We start from the raw sequence: 21,134 nt of genomic DNA on the forward strand, positions 1-21,134 counted from the left end.
TATGCAGAACTAAAAATAAATTTAAAAAATAATCACTGTAAAATACAAACAAAACTAATTATTACGGTTAAATACAATTTTCATATTAGAATAAAATGTATAAAAATTAAGGAGTCAAAAGTGTTTATCACTATGATGTATTATGAAATATAATTGAAATAAAATTCCTTTATAGAAACTGTGCTATAATACTCATCTATAAATTTAAAAAAGCATCACAATTTAGAATTTTAAACAAAACTTTCAAAATTTCGTTTTTAAATATTTTAGTATCTTGTACTTATTTACACCAAGAAAAAGCATAAAATTTGCTTGTTTGAAATTTTCTGTTAGTTGAGATTAAAAATATATTTTCTAAAAGAAGTAGTTACAAATTTCCTTACAGCATAGGAAAAGCTAAAAAAATATCCACCCCTGAAAACATGCAATAGCTCTATAATTATTTGGAAGGCTAATTATGCTTGATAAAAATGCTAAATTTTTAAAAATCAATCTCATTTTCAAAAATAAAAATATGGAGAAATTCTAATTTGTGAAATGAGGCGCTACAACCAGTTTTTTCTTGACAGTTATACACGCTGCAATAGGTAATCACTGTTAAATTTCTGCAAGTCGTCCCTACTCCTCCGGGTGTGATCAAGGTGACAGCCGGGAACGCGTCAGATGAGGGAGAACACCCATTTGGGTTAATCTATTTCTTATAAGGTCCATGTATGGATAAGCGTGATGTCACATTATACTCATTACGTCTGAGCTTTTGTCTGAAGTAATCTCAACAGATTTTCGATAGCTACGTTTTGTTTTTTATGAATTAAGATATTAATTAGTTGATGCTGCTGTAAATTTTTTGTTGCATTTTGAAAAGAAAGCACCTGCCTCCTACAGAACAGCAAGTAGTTTATTATTTTGGAAGGTATGGGATCCTGTCATTAAAGTATATATTAATGGACACGATATGCTGCTCTATTTGAAACTGGATAAACAGTGTCGATGGAAATTGTGAAAAATTGTCACAAAAAATATCCATTTGAAAAGGAAAGTAAAATCACATTTGTTTCATTTATAGCTGGTACAGAGAATTAACATCTGTTGACTGGGGAAAAGAACGTCTGGATATCGCCGACAAAACAGTAACAGATTGGAACCATTACCGTCAGTAACCTTGTACTCATAGTGTTCTAAAGGAATTTTTAACAATCGGAATAACTGGGGCACGTTTTAATGAACTACTTTGTCAGTTAACCTAAAAGCTTCAATTACTGTTTATATCGGTTTCCCCCCCCCAGGGGCGTAGCTAGAGGGGGGCAAGGGGGCATCTGTCTCCGGGCGCAGAATCGAAGGGGCGCCAAACTGATGTTACGACATTTTAGAATTAAATGTTTTCCATCTTTGGCAAGCAGTAGGGGGGCGCTGAAAACCCTAGCTACGACTCTGCCCCCTCCCCAATGTGCTGAGTTGTAATTTCTATTTATCGATTATTTAGATAATAAAAGTAAGTAAAGAGAGATATGTGGTTGTTTATTAAATAACGAAGCATCCGTTCAGGCATGATTGGCGGAATCTCCGAACAATGGTGGTCAGCCTTCAAAATCGACTGAGTAATATATAATTACCTAATAGTTTTACGAATAAAAAATATTGCTTGCTACAGTTATATTTTAGTAAAACAAAGGAAAATAATTTTGAAACCTGTCTTTTAGAGGTTAAAATCAAAATTATAATGCGTTAAAAAAGTCTATTTGTTGCACAGTTCATCACTGGCTGCATGGGCGTTTTCGTGATTTTCTTCGTGTGTTTCCCTCAGAAATTTCTCCACAAAGGGTTCCTTTCCCTTAGGCAGACAACCCTCGAGTGCTTTGCCTTAATCAAATAAACAAAAACCTTTTTCATTTCAATGCTGCGAAAGAAATAAACAGGCATCGCACAAGTAGCCTTCTGAAGAGTTGGCCTGCTTAAAATATATCTCTTAGTTATATTTAAAAAGGTATCAGATAAGGTAGACCTTTCAGACGCGTTTCAGTTAGTTGACATCACTTAGTAAAAATAAACTAAATTAAAATGTTTGTACAAGTTCTGTACCAAGGAACATCTAACCCATGAGTTGTTTTTTAAGCTACTTACGATCCCTAAAGGAGGGTAAAGAAGGAAAACAATAATCAATCTCGAAGGGATTTATGCCCCGTTTGAAACATCTTTAACAGTTACATTAATACTCTAATAAATATTCATGATTATCATCTGAGTACACTGTAAATTAAAGACATTTTAATTACCTTCAATAATATATACTACATAAAACATAATAGTTTGAGGCACTATCTCCCAAACCTTTTAGCTTCCCATTCCGCATGTCTTATATTTGCAATAATTCACGACTCACATTGATATATTTGGTATGATAGAAGGAAGGAGCATATCTTTAAACGGAAAGACTTATTAGCGAAGAAATTATGAATAATAATGCTGGTGCTGACATTTAATTCTTAATTATAAATTTACTCCTGATTGCAATTAGACATACATGTGATTAAACAGTAAGGTATTAACTTCCAAATTTCTCGCAATACAACAAAATTGTTCCCGAACCCATTGCTGGGTAACCACCCACTGATTTAAAAAAATAAGCAATAAATTTATTTCTTTAAAAACACTCAGTTTGATTAACAGTAAACAATGATTAAATTTGAGAAATAAACCGCCGAGACGGTTTAGTGGTTAGGGAAGCCGTCCCTTCATAGGTGGCGATGGTGACCCACCTATTTTAGGTTCCTTCTTAATAAAGAGACTACCACATCTGGCCTTGTATAGATTAATGGACTGTGTTACACTATAACTGTTCACAATCTGCCATTGGATAAAAAAAATTGAGAAATAAACATCTAGCGAAGTATTAAATAAACATGTAACATAAACATGTATTAGCTAAGTTCAGGCATCATCTCTGGATAAGGGACTTATTGCAAGTCTCAAAAGGTACAATCAACCAAAGAAAGGAGGTTCTTTGTTTGCTTCAGCCTTGAAATCCATTTCCTAAAAGGTATAAAGAACATCCTTCTTCATTTCCTTTGTGTAAATAACTTTCTGAAAGCACATTCCAAAGCCTAAGATATCTTTGTTGGCTAAGGCATTTGAAAACTACAGGAATCCTTCTCTACACCTGTTCAGTATTTTGATTGCACAGTTGAAGCCAATAGCATACCATCTTAAGACAAACCACCTGCTGTTATGGTATGGTTTGTTACAAGGTTTTTTTGTCACAATTTCCTGTCTACTTCCATCACCTGCCACACAATTTTCATTTGAAGCTTAGGAATTCAAAAACAATAGCGTCGCTCGTGTCAATAATTTTCGTAACTATGTGAGGCGGCCTGTGGTCATCTTAAATATTAATCTGTAGATAATTCATTATCTACAGATTATGTATTTTGTTTTCGGCGCCATGCAAATTTTGTATCATTTCTTTTTGCTTTTGTATTAATGTATTATGTATTAATATTTAATTAAGTAATTTTGTAATTAATTAATTAAGTAATTTTGTATTAATGAACGTCGCCTAAAATTTTTCTCCTTGCTTATATAACACCTGAAGTCTTTGATAAAGAATTTCAGGCAGTAATCTCATCTCATTAGTTTATCACCATCTGCTGAATTTTATGCGCGTGACGATGTCCTTATATTTCTTTTAGCATTGCAAGGAACTTCTTATCATCAATAGTTATTTGGACCATACAATATTTCGTAATGATCGATCAGTTTCAATTGAGGCTGGAGCTCATGTCTTAGCCCTTCTTTGCTAACACCACTTCTAACTGGTAAGGGTAACATGTTTTACAAAAGTCACCTTTCTTGTCATCTTTGAATTCTGAAATAAATATATTTTTTAATTACAAAAGCAGATATTGCAATCCATACGTTACGCTAAAACTAAATTTTTAGATAAAATGATAGACAAATTATGAAATAAAATACCAGTATGAGTTTTTGATTTTTAGCCCAAAGGGGCAATTTAGAAGGGCTATTAATTTCGTTCTGGTATTTTGCGTTGGTTCACTAGAAACGGCGTTTCACTTTTCAAATTGTTGCCACCGAGTATTAGAGCCCTGAATTATATTTTAAGAAATTAATGATGAAGAATCGGCATGAATGTAAGTATGTTTCTCGCACTGTGAAAAAAATAATGGTACCTAGAAACATCAAGTTTTGAATAACGTAGTCTTCCACTCGAATATGGGTATCTGAAAACCCAAATTTGGAATTTCTTTTATTATCTATTTCATATTTTGTAAAACTTTAAAGAAGTTTTGATTAACAAGCTCAACGAATTCAAAGCAAGCAATGGCAACACACACACAAAAAAAAAAAAAAAAAAAAAAAAAAAAAAAATTATCTCCAGCGCGCAGACTCTGTATTGAAAGTTCTAAAGATATGATCATTTTAAAATTAATTTCGCGATATTACTGTTGAACTGAATTTTATAGTTTGAAAACGTAGAACATGATATTTATTAAATAAAGGTAACACACAAAACGTTAAAAAAATGCCCTTTGGACGTAATTTAAAATCTGAAACTTTTCAGATTTTTTCTTTAATAAACGAATTAGATTTTACTTTTCCCTTTTTAAACCTTTTTGCTATTAATTTGACCTATCGTCTTTTTTTTTTTTTTTTTTTTTTTTTTTTTTTTGTTTTGTTTTGTTTTGTTTTGTTGAAAAGTAGATTATAAACCGTGCCTAAACATGACTTTACTCCTATACTCGAGTTCCGTATAATGTCTTTACTATTGTGCGCCTCAGCAGAAGTCTAAAAAGCCTGCAAACTGAGATTTTGAATTAAAGGGCCTAAATATAGTCTGGATATTAAATAATGGCTTACCAGTTGACATTTTTTTGGGAAAAAAATATCAGTTTGGCAAAAAATTAATTGAATTCGAATACTTTGCTTACGTGGCACTAGAATCGTCATAAAATAGTAAACAATAGCGATCGTATGATTAAAGTTAATTCTCTATCATTTAAACTTTTTAAGAACAAAATACGTATCTTTGGCATTAAAAGCTTGTGTAACCTAATCTTTACTTTTCCTTCATCACGAGACGTTACGCTGCCATTACAACCATTTCCGGTTTAAAATTATGTACAGAAATGCTTCGACAAACTACATGGTAACAATCATTTCCAAATCTTATTTCCTGACTTTATTAAATTCAGTGTTATGTTGTAGAGTCATTAAGTAATATTTGGAAAGCAGGAAAGATGAAAAATTAACAACGCCTTCGCCGGGAATCGAACCGCGGACCTCTAGAATACTGGCCCAGTGTGCAGACCACCACACTACGAAGGCACTCCAAGAAGGTGGGAGAAATACCTTATAATGTAAAGAGAAATATAAATTTCGCACTGTTTGGTGGCAAGTTATTTATTACATAACTAATAATGAGAGCTAGATAAAAGATATGGTGTACGCTCAAGAAATTGCATATTACTGCAGTTGCATTTTAATAGTTTGATTCCCTTTATAAAATAGCATATTTTATAACATAGTTTATAATAAATTATTGTTATAATAAAATCAGATTATTACATAGTTATAATAAATTTTATCTTTCATTTCCAAAACCTGCCTCATTTGTATCATAGTGTTGGCAAGAACGATTTCTTCATGCTGTTTAAAATGCACAACTGTTATTTAGATGCACTGAGACCATCTCTTTGAGAAATACCGCGTAAATTTTTTAATATCTGCTTACGTTTCATGGGAGAGATTTTGCAAATATTTTTTTAAAAAAATGTGCGTTAAAATTGCAAACTTCTGAAAAATAATTGGCGTTTCGGTTAAGTAGGAAAAGGAATTATTATAAAAAGACATTTCATGCAAAATATTTTTGAAAGTTTATTATAAACCCAAGGTAAGTAAATATTAAATAATTCAAAATTCTGGTACTAGGCAATCAATTTTCAAAATAATATAGAATTACTCACGCATTAGATTGAAACGATAAAATCAATCGTAAACGGATGCTGAACTTCTAGGATGTCACAAATTCTAAATTCAATATTTTAAAAAATACTTTAAATAAAAACGTGTAATTACATGTTTAATATTTCGTGAAGAAAAGATGACAGATGTGTTTTAAGCTCGATAAAGGCCTATCAAATGACGGAACGCACTAATGTTTCTACAGTCAGATTCAATTACCATTAAATATTTTAATCCCATCTTCACTAACATAACATATAGGCATGTTATTCACAGTTTGCACAAGTATCGTGCAAGTGACGCTTTTGTCCTAATAGAAAGATTCCTGTTCCGTCTGAATGGCTGAATCGCGATAAGACATGCTATAGCGCTCTTTGTCACCTATAAACGGAGACTACAATAGATTGGCATGCCTTGTAGCAAAGAATGTAGCATGTAAAACCCAAAGGCCATTCAGAAGTTGTTATTTAGAAGTTGTCTGGTTAAACCCTACAAGTTCTTGTATACTGAGTGCCTTCATCAGCTATATTTAATAAGTGAACTACGACACTGATTTTTAAAAGATGAATAGAGAATCTTCGGAAGTCAAATGGATACCTGATCGCCAACTATCGGAGTCCATCTATGACTTCGTCTTAGAGGGAATTGAAAGTAAGTAAAAATAAGATCATTACTATTCATTTTCAGTTTATAAATATGTAGTACAGTATATATAATAGCAAAATAAGAACACGCGAAATACTACTTAGATGTTTCACAGCATTTATAGTTTAAGATGAAAAAGGCTGATAAAAGCTTCAGATGCTGGAATCATGCAGACTGTTCTGCCAGTTTCGTGTTTTACTTGCATTCCGTTCGTAATAGCTGATAAATTAGGTTTGGTATTGTGATTTGTTTTATTATTTGCTGTTGCATCATTTTATTGTTTACTAGCCGTTATCTGGCACGTGTTGCAATGCTACTTAACGGAAAGAAAGGGTTTGTATTTTAATTCTATTTATTGAAGTCTTATTGTGTATCAATAATTATATAATTATGTGAAACTTTTTAAAATTTCATCACAAACTTATATATACAAATTAATAATTAGCATCCTAATGGAATGCATCAAGGTTTAAATCAGTGTGCAGTGTTCGTCTGGATCGAACAGTGCATCCTCGAAATTTTCGCAGTGTTGCTTTCCATTGTTCATCTGTTTCAGACATGGAGGTAGGAAGTAAGATGGAGGGGCCCTAAACAGGTTTCTCCCGTACACTGCTCTGAAGCACTGGCGATTCCTACGTGGTGACCAAAACATTGGGTCATTTACCATTGAGTTCAAAGGGATTTGATGCGTTCGGATGTAAATATTTTGTAATTACGTCTCGTAAATATACTTATAAATGTATATATTTTCTTTTTCTACAACACTTCAGAGTCCAAAGTATATGAAAACAACATTTCATTCTAAACGGAATTAAATGAAATACTTTTCACAGGACAGTTTTCTCAGAATGGTTTAATTTGAATGAAATATTTTCACAAGTTGTCGTTAGAAAATTTCATTAGAAAAAAATTTAAGATAATTCAATTTTATTCGGTTAAGGTACAAAAATTAAGATCAAAGTTTATTGTATTATTCAATTAAAATTATGCATTATTTCTTTTCTATTTATAGAGCTTTTTCCTAAAGTACTTTCTTAAATATGACATGATATTTTGGCTTCTGAGGCATTTTTATATAGAAAAATGTAAGACAATTTATAATGAATGCTTTATTCGGTTCATTTTAAATTAGAGAATTATTAGGAATTAGCGAAATACTTTAAATAGTACTTGACTTTCTCTGAACATTTCTGAAAGGGAATAAAATACTTTTTTTTTTTTTTTTTTTTTTTTTTTTTTTTTTTTAAGTATTATTTAAAACTTGTAACCGAGTTATTATAAAATGTAAGGGGAATAATTCTTTTAATTATACTTATCAGATTTTTTTTACCATTAATTTCAACAATACATATTCCAAAACTCTTTCTTAAGTGCGCATCTCATAGCATTTGCTTTACAATGCCTTTTAACAGATTGCTTTCCAGTACGAACAATTCTTGCTTAAATAGTTTTATAATGTTATTTGTCAACAGGATTTCAATTTATGTTTACAGTTCAATATTAAGGTTATTATATATTCAGATAACATTTATAATCGTTATAAATTAGATACATTTAATAATTAGATTTCTTCACAGTACTTTCACAGTTGTTTATAAATGAATAAATTCTTCATTTCAAATCCATCTATAAATAATTCAATGAATATTTATGTATTTTGTTAAAGGCAGATACATGCTTTTTGCAAGCACATGCATAAATACCCATACATATTTCATATTTTTCATTTCCGGCATGTGTAAATCTTTAATTTTGTATATAAGACTGCTATAACATATAGATGTGCACTTGTAGGTATTTTGGTTGCAATGGGTCGCACCAAACGTATATAAAGATATTTATATATATAGATCCGCTCTGTTACCCGGCTCAGTGATCCCCGTTTCTTTACTCTTATATGTTTGTAAATTGTGCATTTTTTTCTTTAAATATAATCGAATTATGTTGTTCTTATCTTTCAGTGAAGGTTTTTATGCCTTTAGGAAATCTGCAAGCAATATTTGTAGAGTTATTAACAATTTAAAAGCTGTTTAAGTGCAGTTAAGCCTACTTTTTAAATAACAGGGCTGACATATTTGTTTACATTTGAAACAGCAGAATAGTAGATTTGTTGCCAATCTAGAGAGACTAAGCTTTGCATCTGGAATTTTTTCGAGGAAATAAGTGTTTAAGATTTACTTCGTAATTTTTAATATAGGTATTTTGAGTTTTTATGTATTTTTTCCTTGTCACGAAGTGTGAACTGAATTAATTGAATGAGAAATACTGGATCGTCTGTGAAAAAGTGTTTCGTTTTTGTTTTGTTTTCTTAATTCCTTTTATACATCGTTCTAGATTTATTATAATATTTGAATAGAACATGTGGCAACGATTAGATAATTCTTCAAATGATATAAATTTTGTGCATTCTGAGTTATAATATGAACGAAATATAACGCTGTTAAGTGAACCTAGCGCCAGAGTGTCGTTGTGGTAAACAAATATAGTGAATTTTAAAGAGTGCATTTATTCTATTGCATCTTATGCGCTATCGACGAAGTAGATTGAATTCTATCCAATAAGTTTAAATGAAATGCAAGAAAAAATGCGCATAATTTAATATTCCGTACAAGGAAGTCATGCGGTGTACACAGCAGTTTTTTTTTTTTTTTTTTTTCCTTGTCCAAAGTCCTTGAAGGACTATTGTTTTCGTTTTGCGATTTTGCATCGATTCACTACAAACGGCAAATCACTTTCAAGCTGTTGCCGCAAAGTATTATCGCCCTGTGTTATATTTAAAGAAATTAAATATTGAAAAATCTGAATAAATGTATGTATATTTCTCGCATTGTAATAAAATAACGGTACACAGAGCCATCGAATTTTGAATGACGTAATCCTACTACGAATATGGGCATGCCACTTTTCACGACTGAGAGAAACTACGATGAGGATAAACTCTTCATTATCATAGCTCCGTAATTCTAACGTTAATGTAATTCTTAATGTTAGGTGTTTTGTTTCAGTTTATGTTTTGTTCTGTTCTGATGTATATTTTCTTTGTAACTTTTCATGTGCTCTGTTAATTAATACTTTTAGAGCTGGTCGGCATTTGTGTTTATAGAAGAACAGTTACAAAGCAATTTTAGAAACTATCCTCGTTCTCAACCTCTGAGAAAATTTTTGAGACATTAGGTAGAAATTTATCTTATTTACCTTAAAAAAAAAAAAAAAAAAAAAAAAAAATCTGATATTTTTCAGATTTTAAATTACGTCCAAAGGGGCGTTTTTTTAACGTTTTGAGTGTTACCTTTATTTATTAAATATCATGTTCTTTGCACTTAAACCATAAAATTCAGTTCAAGAGCAATATCGCAAAATAATGTTAAATTAAGCATATCTTTAGAATTTCCGATATACACAGTCTCGCGAGCTGGAGATAAAAGTATTTTTTTTTTTATATATAACGTTGCCATTTCTCGCTTTTAAAGCATTGAGTTTGTAAATCAAAAATTCGTTAAAGTTTTACAAAATATAAAATTTATAATAAAACAAATTCCAAATTTGGGATTTCAGATGCCCATATTCGCAGTAGGATTTCGTCATTCAAAATTCGATGGCTCTATGTACCATTGTTTTATCACAATGCGAGAAATAGACAATCATTTATGCAGATTTTTCATTATTTAATTTCTTCAAATATAATGCAGGACTCTTAACATTTTGTGGCAACAGTTTGAAAAGTGAACCGACGTTTATGAGTCCGACGCAAAATGCCAAAACGAAAGCAATAGTCCTTCGGGACTGAAATCCCTTTGGACTAAAAAAATCTGAAATGTTTCAGGTTTTAAATTACGTCCAAAGAGGCATTTTTTTAACGTTTTGTGAGTTACCTTTATTTTTAAATATCATGTTCTTTGCACTTAAACCATAAAATTTATTTCAATAGCAATGTCGCGAAATAATTTTAAAATGAGCATATCGTTAGGATTTCCGATACACAGTTCGACGCGCTGGAGATAAAAAGGTTTTTTTTTTCCTGCAGAGTGTTGCCATTGCTCGTTTTTAAATCGTTGAGTTTGTTACTCAAAAATTCGTTAAAGTTTTACAAAATATGAAATCGATAATAAAACAAATTTCAAATTTGGGATTTCAGATGCGCATATTTGCAGTAGGATTACGTCATTCAAAATTAGATGGCTCTAGATACCATTGTTTTATTACAATGCGAGAAATACATACATTTATGCAGATTTTTCATTATATAACTTCTTCAAATATAATGCAGGACTCTAACATTTTGTGGCAACAGTTTGAAAAGTGAACCGACATTTATAGGAGTCCGACGCAAAATGCCAAAACGAAAATAATAGTCCTTCGGACTCAAATCCCTTTGAGAAACTAAAAAATTACTAAAACGTGAATTGAAAACGTGGACAAGTTCTGGTTATATTATGTATTTTCTAAAACTCAGCATATATTTAATGTTTGAATATTTTTCGTTTCTGCGAACTTTTTCATTGGCATAGATTTTAGACTATTTAAAGTATTATATATCTGGGCATTTAAATGATTTCTTAAAATAAAACTTATTTTATTCTATTGTTATTAATCTTCAACACAAATTTACTTTGAAAGGGAAATCAATGACTTTTTTCTTTTGAATGAATACATTTTCAGTGAAACGACCATCATCCCTTATCCGTCGTACTATTCGAAATCGTCATCGCCATGGATAACAGAAGAAAACAATAAAAGAAATTCTTCTCACTTCACCGCCAGATATAAGCAGTCGATAAAGAAGATATGTTTTTACAACAGTATTTTCAGTAGTATGGAAAAAAAAAAAGATCAACAAGAATTGAAATTTGGTGGCATTATTGATCCTTAGCTTGAGCATTATTATGCACAATAAAAATATAATATAATGTTACAATAAATTAAAAACAGCCGTCAGTCACAATAATACCAAATACCATTCCCCCCATTGTGTTTTAATCTTCAATTTATTTCAAAAATAAAATGTGGTATTGTTATTTCTTATCGTTCTTCAGTGGCCAAAACCTAGATAATATAAAATACTAATATGTATCATGACATTAATTTCAGGCAAGTAAATAAGAATAGAATTTTCTTTATTAAACGTTTTACATCCTAAACGTTAAATAACGCCTAGTAAAGTCATAAAGAATATATTCTGCAATCACCGATTTTGCAGAAGAATTTATCGTGAACATTTTTGTGTAGTTTTATTTAACAATAGGCGTGTATCCTTGTTTTCTTTAAAAAATATTTTAGCTTTTCGTTCTGAATACGATGACAAAATAATCATAATTTATGCTATAATATAGCCTCACTTTCTTTATTTTTCGGTTGATTCATTCTGTTTGCCGAAGAACTGAGTGGTGAACAGATAATAGAAACTGATAGTTGAAAGAGTGATGGGTAATAGAGTGTCTACCGTATTTGCTAATGTTAATTTGTTCTCAAGATCATATTCTTTTGAATAGATTACTTTCATTAAAAATTTATTTTAATATCTGATATTAAACAATACAATACAGTTAGTATTTATATCGTGTTATAGTTACATAGTAAAATGTCTATCTGCTGAAAAGTTGGTTGCTGAGAATTTTTGTATCTAAATTTCGGCTCAATTCCACTCGAACTCGCTTAAAATAACGAGTCTTCCAGAAATCTTATTTGACGAAATACATGAATAGGTCTATTCAAATAGGAATCTGGAAAACCCTTCTTCTTAATTAACCTTTTAACTGTCATGCCCGAGATAATCTCGGGTACAGCACTGGTGTTCGAAAATGTCACGCCCGAGTATTATTCGGGGTAATTTTTTTAATTTTTTTTTTTTTTTTTTTTTTTTTTTTTTTTTGAGTGCATCGTATTGTTATACCCGAATATATATCGGGAGACGTTTATTTCGGCTTCATCTCTTTGTCAAACCCGTCTGTATGTCGGGAAAAGTTAATGTGTGCTCAGTTCAATAGATGACAGCACTTTACTGAAGATTTCAAAGGTTAGAGGTTATTTGGTTCAAAGTGCATGGGGTCTTTTTGTTGTAAAATAGCCTCCAGTTCTTTGAAACGTTATATAGATGATTTAGATTCTTCAACCGAAGGTGAAGGATGTGTGTTTGATGAGCAGTATTCATGATACTTCCATGGTCAGCCTCAAAAATAAAAAATGGAGATATACTCAAGCCGAAGATTGTTTCTAATTACGGTCTAGCTATGGGTGGTGTAGATCGCTGTGATCAGGAAATATCCTTTCATCCAACAATCCGAAAACGTCAGAAAAAATATTATAAAAAAGATATTTTTACATTTACTAGACAAGGTACTCTGGAACTCATATTTGCTCTATAAAAATGTAGTTGGGAAACGTATTTCATTTTTAGAATTTCGAATCCAAGTTGTAGAAGAGCTTTTACATAAATATGATGATGCAGCTTCTGAACAAAAGAATGTTGGCAGACCACCTACAATAGATAACTCTGCCCGTCTTACTGAACGACATTTTATATCCCATTTTCCTCTTACTCCTGCGAAACATGAGCCATGAGCCTACAAGACAGTGCAAAGTGTGTTGTTCGAAAAAGGATAAAAATGGGGAAAAGATAAGGAAGGAATCACGATTCTGGTGTAGTGATTGTGGAGTTGGTTTGTGCTTGGAAAAGTGTTTCCAGTTGTACCACACAAGACTGAATTACTGAACTACTAATAGGTATTCACTTATATTTATTTATGTTTTAGAAAATAATTAATTTTTTTCATTTTTAGAAAATAATGCTCCACTAGAAGCGAACTTTGCAACTGCGATGTTGAGTGGCAGCCGCCTCAAAGCAAATATGCAGTGGCTACAAAACTTTAAAAATTTTACCCATGTACGTCAAAATATCAATTTTTAACTACTTAAGTATATTTTATTTTGTACTAAACATTTGGTTTTTGCAATAAAAAAATTTGACAATTTGTGTACCCAAATCATCAAAATAACTTGACAGTTAAAGGGTTAAGAAATAGGCCTTACTACAAGGTTTTATTAAAATTTTTCTATGTTTGTTCGTTGGTTAGTTGCTTGAAAGTTTGGTTGAAAAGTTGAAAATAATTTTTGAACCCTTTCTCCTTTTTCTTTTTGATTTGTTTGAAAATTTTCAAAATTCGAATAGAAGTTTATTATTTATATATTTGATTTCGAATTCATCGTACATTTATTGTAGGGTTTGTCTGTAAGGATCAAAGAATTTCAAGTTCAAAGATTGCAAAGTAACCACTAGACCAAGCCTTCACTCTCCTTATCACGTGCCTTTGTGGTGTAAATGGAAAGGGCGTACAGTTAACAATTCAAAGATTCGGAGTTCTAACCCCGGCGAAGGCGGCTCTGATTTCTTCTGTTTACTGGCTTCGAAAAATTTTTAATTCTACCTTTGGCTTCCAAATTAAAAAGTGGTAGGTGACGGACGACAATTTGTCGCCACCGAGGTTGGGGATTGGACCCAGCTTCCACAGTCGCTCTATAAGTGGGAAGAACGTAGAGTTTTTTAATCTTTCTTCACTGCATGGCTTGCTGAAATAACTGGAAAACACATCCGGCTAGCCTCGCAGCTTCGGAGTTCGAATCCCAACGAGAGCACTACACATTTTTCATACTTTCTGCTTCGACAAACCTAGTGTCTTCAGAATCTTTGCTTAGCAATCGCTTTGTAGAATCTCAATCTTTGTACTGAGATTGAATGGATAGATCAAAACATAATTTTCTAAATGAAGTCATTTCAGAGTTTCTAATTAATTAATCCACCAAATTTAGGAGATATTTCAAAAATTGTTCGAGTTAAAAATTTATTAAATATCAGTGCAGTTGTTAACAATATTTCACTTCTATTTCACAATATTTTTAGCAGCCCTATAATTTTAAATGATAAGGGGGTTCGATTTTTCGGTCAAACCGAAATTTAATTTAATTGCACGTTATCCGGCGCCATTAGGTACGTCAAAACTCTTTAACAAGATGCCACGTGTATTCCATCGCTGATAAGAGCAAAAGATTTTCCTATATACTGAAATGATTTTCTTTCTATATTATTTTGCCCCAATTTGCTAAAAGATTACAAAATAAAGTATATGGAAGAAGCTTTTCTATGTCAAACTGCTTTCATTACATATAATTTAAAAATAAGTATGTGACTATCAAGATATTCTTGGCATATGTGATTAAAAATAAAAAGAATTGCATTGAGACAGCAAAATTTTAAGTTAAGATAAAATTGATTGTATAAATATGGCATATATAAGTACGATTGCATTGATTTCCTGTAAATTTCTTGTTCACAATTTTGATTTCCTTTAAATTTCTTGTTCACAATTTTGATTTAAAGTTCATCGGGTTTAGAAGCTTCCTGCATTTAGTTTCAGTCACATATCTCAAAAAATATTACGGTACCTAAGGGGGTTAGAAAGAAAGTTTTTTTTTTATTATTATTATTTAGGATATTTAACTTAAGTTTTATAATTTAAAATTTTTTAATATATTTTATTATTTCGCGTATTTATAGCTGTTGATATCTTATTTTGCAGGTCGAAATAATATCAGTACAGAATCAACTCCAGCTATGTTCGAGGAGTTGCATGAAAAAATTATTACAAAATATTTTGGAGCAGTCAGCGAGTCTCCATTATCTACCAGCAGCAAGCCTCCGAAGCTTTCAGCCATTACCAGCAGCAATCCTTCAATGCTTGCATCGAGTAGCAATAGTGAGGCTTCAAAGCCTCCAGACGATAAAAGCAGCAAGCCTCCATCTGTAACAATGGAACGCAATGATAAGTTGAATTCATCCAGCAATTCTGAATCTGGCAAGCGCATTTTATTCAAGGAAGAATTGTCAGAATCTGACGTACGTAAGTACAGATGCTGAATATTATGAAAATTAAGGAAATTCGTCGAGAATTTTTGTAACTGAAAACTGGAACAAAATTGTACAAAATATGTATACTTCTTCTGTGATTGTAAATTTCTAAATGCAATGTAAAATGCGATGCGTTAGATACTCGTACTTTATTTTTAGTTATGTAATCCTTAAACTAAATATCTCAGAAAATGGCAATAAATATTTGCTGTACACCTAGTAAGTTTTGTACAATTCATGTTACTTAAAAAAGTGCTTTTTTTTTTTAGAAGTAGTAATGTAAAAACTTCAGTCTTTTGAATTTAGTTATGTGAACAGTATCAGGGGCAAAAATGGAGGGATAGTCTGACCGTCAACGATAAACTACATAAAGGTACCGAAAACTCTTTGCAAGTGGGCAATTAAAAGTTTGGTTGAATCAGTTCAAATGGATATGTCTGCTTTAATACTGTTACCGTTCCCTTTACTTATTCTCTTAGCCTGCTAATTAAAGTACGGTGATTTTTAACTTCCTCTAAATAGTTAAAAAATTGAAAAGTAATTACGATATATTTAATATTTGTATCAGATTTGTATTGTAATGCTGTCTATTTAGCTAGCCCGGTTTTATCAGTTTTTATGTTTAGTGTGCTTATATCCTCTTTTGCTATGCTATTATTAATACCAATTATTGTTTCAATAGAAAATGATTAATGGATCAGTTCATGGCCATGGGGTTCATAACAAATTTTGCTGGTGCTCCTTCTTTTAGTAATTTTTTAAAAAACAGTCTCACAGATAGTATGTTACCTTTTATGTACCAAAAGTTCCTCAGATCCATAGAGGTTAAAGGGAAAAATTTTCTTTGTAGTCTGTGCTCAAAAGGAAAATTCGTTGCTTGGTACTCTCTTTATCAGCATCAGACCGCTTGTAAGTTTTCTACTCAGAAATCTTGTTTCTTTCATTGCTAAAAGGTAAAAGATGAGTTTTTTGGTTTCAATGAATTTTTTTTCAATTTTTCAATGAATTTTCGCAACATGTCATGTAAACGCAATGTAAACATGTCAAGAATAAAAAATTAAGCACATCAAAAAATAAATATCATAACATCTTCCTGTTACAGGTAGTCATGTTTATACATTAGGGAAATGGAACCATGATTCTTCTTCCGTTCTTCTTTCTTAGAAACACGTACAAGTCCACAAATTCACAATAATTTGAAATTCTGGAATTTTTCAATTTAAGATTATCTATAGAATTAAAATATATATATATATATATGAAAGCTTTCAGATTTTATATTACGCCCAAAGGGATGTTTGTTTCAACGTTTCGTGTGCTATCTTTATTTGTTAAATATCATGTTCCTCGCACTTAAATCGCATAAAATTCATATCAACAGCAATATCACAAAATACTTAAAAACAGCACATCTTTAGATTTTCCGGCAGACAGTCTCGCCGGCTGGAGCTAAAAATGTTTTTTCTGTACAGTTTTGCCATTGCTCGCTTTGAAACCATTGAGTTTGTAAATAAAAAATTCGTTGAAATTTTAAAGAATATGAAATAGATAATAAAACAAATTCAAAATTTGAGCTTCCAGGTGCCCATGATCGAATGGAGGATTAGGTTATTCAAAATTTTCTGGCTCTAGGTACCGCTGTTTTTTCATAATGAAAGAAACATACATATATTCCTTCAGATGCTTCATATTAAATTTCTTTAAATATAATACAGGGCGATGTTGGTGGCAACAATTTGAAAAGTCATACAATGCCTTTAGACATTCAACGCAAAATGCCGTTTTGAATTAATAGCCCTTCTAGGCTAGCGCCTGTTTGGGCTAAAAATAAGTAGTAAATTGAAAAAAATGCATTCTTACAGATAAGTAGATAAGAAGGGATTATGATGTTACCTTTAGATTGAAATTCTGTGCCCATCAATTCAAATTTCAGATAGAAAAATTATAGAGAATATTGTTTGTTTATAAAATAACACGAAACTGAACTATAAAATATAAATAATATTGAAAGCTATAATTGTAAAATTTTAGAATAATTATTTACTAATGGCGTACCATTTCATTATACCTTTATGACGGAAAATTGCGTTAAAATTCCTAATTGCAATATTTTATGATATTCATTTATCTATATTCCTTTCCTTAGACTGAAGCTCTTCGAATTCTTTTTCATATAGAAGAGTTCAATAAATTTCTAATAATAATTAAATATTTTAAGTACACTAGAAGAATAACCATTACTGCTGCTTTCATACTATATCTAGTTCTGTTTATGAATTTTTAGTGTCAAGGCACAATTACTATCAGATATAGACTTTCTTCCTTTAAAGTAATAACAATAAAAAAAAAAAAAAAAAAAACACGAGAGAATAAGACATATGAATTTGTATCTCACCTTGAATGAAGCAGAAAGTGAAGTTTCTATCTGAAATAGCAACTATAATGAAGGAATGACGAAACAGACTTCTATAATGCCATCGACAATTTAGTAAACCAAAAATAACTGTAGAGTCATTAGGTTATTTGATAACCTGAGGAATGAAAAATTTGCAATGCTCTCAACGGGACTCGAACCTGAACCTCTTGAATACGCGCCAAGCATGCTACAGTTACACCACGAAAGCATGCAGAAAGGAGGAAGAAAATACTCCCCCTTTTAAAGGGCGATTGGGGATTACGAGATGTTACAGTTTATGTTACTGACCACGAGAGCGCGTGGCTTTTTTATTTTTATGGTCGTTATATTGTTTTACCGCGTTGCGGACTTTGATAAAAATGCAGTGTCAACAAGAAACTTGATGAACGTTCTTCTGTAAGCATACAATTGCTGCAAATAACTGTAAATAAAATTTCTGTGTAAAAACCAAAATGGAAAAGAATTCCAAGCGTTCCTGTGGATATCCTCAAGAAAGGTAAGCAAAAAATCACTTATCAAATGTTGTTAAATGTAAAAAATAAGAATAAGAAAATAAAAATAAGAAAAAAGATCATAAATTGTAGCAGATGGGAAGATGGGGGTCGTCCAGGACGAGATGGAAAAATAAGGGCTTGTACTATCCGTTTAGCTAATGGAAATCATCTTCGTCGTCCTGTGCAGTTATTGTACCCGTTAGAAATGACCTGAACTCTTTGAACTGAATACAGTGAATTTAAATTGCAAACACTGCATCTATGAACATTTAAACTTGTTGAACATTAAAAACATTTAGTTTTAAGATAACTTCACAATCCAAACCTTTGATGAATCAAGAGTTCATCGAGGGGGAGGATGTTACTGTTTATGTTGCTGACCACGAGACTCTATCGCCACATCCTGGTGGTGACGAATCATCATTCACCATCTTTTTAGTTCGGGCGCCACTGTAGTCATTAGATTATTTGGAAACAGGAGACATGAAAAATGTGCAGTCCCCTCGCCGGGACTGGAACGCGAATACGCGCCAAGTATGCTACCGTTACACCACGAAGGCATGCAGAAAGGAGGGAGAAAATACCTTATGAAATAAATATATAAAAATAAAAAATAAGAATATTGGAATATAAAGTCGGAGCTATAAAATAACTATAAGAGTTTTAGTCTTTTTTGCGTGTATCGTTTTAGATAATTAAATTACTATAATATGTTAGTTTTTTTATTTATTCTAAAAGGGGCTGCAGACTCAGGGCTACACCCAATAGCATAAGCTATTTTTCAGTGTAGACATTTGTACTATATGCAAAACGTACCAGTGACATGAAAGTCTTAGTGTATTTGCAGCAACACCTGTTCTGTTTTGCTGTTTCAATGGAGCATTCTGTCGCTCTAAGATTTTTAGAATGTTTTGGAAAGAAATGCAACTTTTGCCAGTAAAGTTCCAACATCTATGTGTATTCCAAAAATACAGAACAGGACAGGAGAAAATGGGTGGGAAACCAGAATTTGACCATTAATTGTATAGTCCCTGCACAAGCTGTATAGTTCTACCACAGTTTGGGTAGACAGCATTTCTATCGTTACCAGAACTGAGTTTGAAAAACCATCTTCTTATTCTCAAATGCTTAATTTATTTTCAAAAAAATTAAGCTCTTCCTGACAAAATTTGACTGTTCTTTGCACCAGCAATAAATGAATCTTACTGCTGTTTTGAACGGGATACGGTTACCCTCAAACATATTACCAGCTCTTATTCCTGCGTGTTGATTGCAAGTTGCAACATTTCATTTCCAGAAACTCTGTTTTTCCAAAATAAAGCTTCATTGGATGAGAGCTGGTACATTCTCTAACATCAGGTAAAATAATATATTTTTGTAAAAATGTAATGGCATTTTCTTCAGAATCCGGCAAATCCCAAATTAATATTTTAGTATTTGAGCTTACCATATCAACGAACGGTTAGGCTCAAAAAGGCGGCAAGTAGAAAATATGAAATGAAGCACATAGTTACCAATTCAGCGCCTAAGATACGTGCGAAATCGGGGTTGCAAATTTAGCGAGTTATCCCGAAGATTGGCATGGGTACGATACTACGTAAGTACCACAATTTTATATAGTAATGAAAATAGAATAATAAATAGCTTCTGTTTTGATATTTCATGTACTAATTCTTTCCTGTGTTTTTCTATGTTCAATTTTCATAAAAGACATTAAGTTAATTAGTGATTAAAAGATGTCTAAACAATACTGATACTAATATGTGAAGGTTAATAAATAAAAGTAACAGTTAAAATATATTTAACAAATGTGAAATAAATTTTAATCAATGTACTGAAAATCATTTCAATTTCAAAAATAAACGAAAATAATGGCGAAAAAAGCTTTGCTAAATAATATTGTCTACAAAATCTGGACCCATGAAAGTAAAGCTTTACAAGATTTTAATTCATTCAAAAATCTCTATATGCTAAAATAAATTGAAAAAAATTCCATCTTACAAATGAATTTCTACAACGTAATAAATCATTAGTTTCCCGGAGATAATAAGATAAGCTCAAATCGAAAATCGTTGCCAAAGCATGGCCTGTTGGGAATCAAGACGCCTCCTCTGTGACGTTATTATGTTAAACTCTGAACTAACGGGCCAGATGGTTCAACATCGCTAAAGGACTAACACGCATGTGATGGATTTTAAAATTTCATTTAGACGTTCTATGTATCCGTTAACCATACGTATGTTTCCGCTCCCATTAAAACATTTTTTTATGCAAAGATATATTGATCATTTGCATTAATGTCTGTTGAAGGATTAGCATAAAGAGCAGTTTTGCCTAGTGTCCCGGGCAAAAGAACCACGGAGCACTTTCTTATGTTTTACTTTTTATTGATTGAATTTGAAATAACACATGGCCAAATACTACTGATACATTCTTTATATTTTTGTCACAGATTCCTGTGATATATATTTATATATCAATTAGAATGACATTAAATACTAATAAATTTTACCTATAATAAAAGATTAGTAATGCAAGAGTAGATTAATTTTTTGCACTCCAGTTTTGTCTATAAACAGCAGCTTCCCATATGCGCCTACGTGCAAGATCTCTGCGAAAATAGATGTTTATTTGCTCGTGTTACAGCCCACAGCCAGAAAACTGTGACTGGATTTTATCTAATGCATTTTTTTTATATTTGGGA

The 21,134-nt window shown here is 31.6% G+C and overlaps 1 protein-coding gene across 1 annotated transcript in view; it reads left to right on the forward strand.

Annotated features, from left to right (window-relative positions):
* The window catches only part of LOC118188923 (protein lifeguard 3-like), an 82,613-nt gene extending 66,876 nt beyond the window's left edge, over positions 1–15,737 (forward strand). The window contains exons 15-16 of the mRNA XM_085814957.1: positions 13,398–13,501; positions 15,192–15,737. The gene's annotated coding sequence lies outside the window, so the exon portion shown is untranslated. The remainder of the gene's footprint in view (positions 1–13,397; positions 13,502–15,191) is intronic.
* The last annotated feature ends 5,397 nt before the right edge of the window (positions 15,738–21,134 follow it).

Source organism: Stegodyphus dumicola, chromosome 1 (genome assembly GCF_044657685.1).
Source record: "Stegodyphus dumicola isolate Sdum_Otavi_A_Nest chromosome 1, ASM4465768v1".
Taxonomy (NCBI): Eukaryota; Metazoa; Arthropoda; class Arachnida; order Araneae; family Eresidae; genus Stegodyphus; species Stegodyphus dumicola.